The sequence below is a fragment of the Palaemon carinicauda genome, chromosome 20 (assembly GCF_036898095.1).
Source record: "Palaemon carinicauda isolate YSFRI2023 chromosome 20, ASM3689809v2, whole genome shotgun sequence".
Taxonomy (NCBI): Eukaryota; Metazoa; Arthropoda; class Malacostraca; order Decapoda; family Palaemonidae; genus Palaemon; species Palaemon carinicauda.
The window spans coordinates 5,750,019-5,753,459 of NC_090744.1; the positions used below are offsets into that span (position 1 = coordinate 5,750,019).

Sequence of the window (3,441 nt, forward strand, 5' to 3'; positions counted from 1 at the left end):
TTTATACACAAATATATCATTATAATCATCAGCCATTGCTAATGCACTGCAGGACAAAAGTGTCAAACGTGTCTTTGTACTCTAGTCTGTTCATGGTCTTTCAATACTTGTTACTTGTTTTTGGGGTATAAATCCAACCCCTCCACTGAAGTCGAGTGAACTACTTTCTCGGGCGGGTCCATATTAATCATCTAACGAAACATTTCATTATAACTTATACAATTCTTTGATTGTATGCACACATTTTCTTATCACGGGATTCCATCGTCTTCTCTTCCTTGCCCACTTTGTTATTCTTCTTGTCCATCTGTCATTTATCATTCTCATGACTTGTCCTTACTAACTCACCTCGTTTATATTGCTCTTTTACTGTCTCTAGCGTTATTCCCATCATTATTCTTTACCATTGTAAAAGGCTATGAAAACATGACCTACATACGCAATGAGTAGGCTTACTGATGCCATTTTAATTCACATTTTATGTAGAAAAATAATGCAATCGAAAATAAATATGCTTAATATAGTGTTAACAACATTGTCAGAAAGATTGACTTAGAATTGTGGTACAAACAAGTATGATACAGAGAATCTTTATTATTTACATTTTCCATTATCAAAATCTACAAATTATTCATCTTATTGAGTTCAAAACCACAATAAAGATGACAGTAATTAGAAAACAACCCCCCCCAAAAAAGAAAAAAAAATAGATAAAAAGATAATGAAAAATTCTAAAGAGCTTATTTTATATAAATCAATCAATTTAAATTTCTACAAAGTAGTTTCACGATAAACAGTGCGGCCATGATCACCAGCTACAGTGCATAATAGTGTATAGGTAACCGTCTGAATTACCGTCTGAGTTACTGTCCGAGTTCTCGGCTCCACAAAAACAGAGTGAGGGAGGGCGACTTCTGTCTGTGTAGGCAAAAATGACCCCAGGGTCAAGGTTGCCAGCGACCGCCACAGAGATAATGAAACCCAGGGCTGATAGGAGTGCCAAGGTTCGCATCTTTGATCTGACAAAACAGAGATTGTTAAATTAGAGAAAAAATACCTTATTCATACAAAGATAATATATATATATATATATATATATATATATATATATATTATATATATATCTATATATATATATATATATATATATATATATATATATACACAGTATATATATTAATATATATATATATATATATATATATATATATATATATATATATATATATTTATATGCATATATATATACACATACAGTATATAATATATATATACATATATATATATATATATATATATATATATATATACACATTTATATATATGCATATATAATATACATGAATATATATATATATATATATATATATATATATATATATATATATATTATATGTATATATATATATATGTATATATATACATATATATATATATATATATATATATATTATATATATATGTATATATATATATACTACACATACATATATATGAATGTGTGTAATGTGTGTGTGTGTGTGTGTATTCCACTGCATTGTTTGTTCTCTGTTTGATTAAAGTTCCACATGAAACATTTCAGTCGACAAACTTTAAGAAAAATAATCACATTGTTTTGCAATAGCATATTCACTTTCACATCGAAAATCAAGTTTTATAATAGTGTATATCTTTTTTTTTTTTTTTTTCAAAATTCATGACAAATACATAATGTGAAGGAAGTGAATGAGGATATATGTACACCGGAATAGTGTCGCTATGAAAAATCAATAAATTTTCAATCAGTTATCAAACAAATAGATATTTTAGATGAAAAATAACTTACTTTCTTTGCTGAGAGTACAGTAAACCGATAACGATTTCCTTTTCGTCTTCTTTTCTTTTCCTCAGAGAAGAAATCTTTGGAGAGCAACACCTTCTCCTCACGTCTTCTCACTTGGAGGGAATGAGAGGCTGTGGAGAGCAAGAGGACTCTCTCCCTCTCCTTTATACCCCGTCCTAAACATTGCCAGATTCCTGACACTCTTCTTCAAAGACAAAAATGGATCCAGAGGGAGGGGGACCTGACGCTTTGCCTCGTTAGAAACGTATTTCATAATGAATTGACTCAAAATGTGAACTGCAACAAAACGTCTGCTCGTTATTGCAACTGATGACCGAAAGGCAACTTATACGGTATCTGGAACTTCATCAGGTTTTTAAGGCTACCTGGGTACGAAAACGCTTTGCCGACTACGGATGTTGCTTAGCTAGTGATGATGATAACAACAACAACAATAGCAATAATAATAATGATTAATCAAAATTATAAAAGATGAACAACTTATGTGCTATTAGCTCAAAATTGGAGTGCAAGCGCGCGCACACACAAACACGCACACATACACACACACACATTCACACACACATACATATATATATGCTGTATATATATATATATATATATATATATATATATATATATATATATATATATATATATATATATGATGTATTATAGCCACGAAAGGAAAAATGAAAAAGACTCGATTGGAGTCAGTACTTTCATCCACTCAGGACATTCTCAAACTCAGCAATGAGAATACATATACAAAGACATCGTATTTATACTGGAGAAGGGGATCCAACAGCTGTCAGTTTCTTAATAATTCCGGAGAAGTCAGATTTTAGATAAAAGGATAATACTGGATTAACGGAAAACAGACCTGGGCTTAGATCCAAATTTCTACCTTGAGTACAGGAGATTAAAAAGATTCAGCAATATTCCTTTGGAAATAGTCATTTTTGTATATGTATTCTCATTGCTGAGTTTGATAATGTCCTGAGTGGATGAAAGTACTAACTCGAATAAAGTCTTTTTCATTTTTCCTTTCGTGGCTATAATACATTTTATATTCATCATGTGTCAGCTTTCGAGATTTCTACACACATACACACACACACACACACACATTATATATATATATATATATATATATATATATATATATATATATACATATATATATATATATATGTGTGTGTGTGTGTGTGTGTGTGAAGGATTATCATCTCATCTCTCTCTCTCTCTCTCTCTCTCTCTCTCTCTCTCTCTCTCTCTCTCTCTCTCTCTCTCTCTCTCTGACATTTCACCCCTGGACATTTCCATTTCATTTACCATTGGAAAGAAAAAGATGGAAGCTCTCACCTAGAGCCATTGCAAATACATAATTGAAAACGGAACGTTGTTATCATTATTACCATTAATAAACCATTTCTGAAATTTTCCTCTTGGATTGAAGTCACCCCTCTCCTCCTCAGCCTCTCCTTATTAACTGCCAAGAGAGTTGAATCCGGGCAGCAACTGCTTGATGGAGAAACACACGCTCTTGGAATGCTTGCTTGCTTGCATACATTCTTACATGCCTTTGAGAAAATTAAAGACTGGAAGCAACAGATACA

General features: G+C 31.5%; 1 long non-coding RNA gene across 1 annotated transcript; it reads right to left on the minus strand.

The window, feature by feature from the left end:
• Window positions 1–576: 576 nt before the first annotated feature.
• Window positions 577–2,394, minus strand: LOC137659429 (uncharacterized). The gene is made up of 2 exons (XR_011047518.1): window positions 1,826–2,394; window positions 577–1,019 (listed from the first exon to the last, which is right to left on the minus strand). It is a non-coding gene; the product is annotated as an uncharacterized lncRNA (long non-coding RNA).
• Between the last annotated feature and the right edge of the window lie 1,047 nt (window positions 2,395–3,441).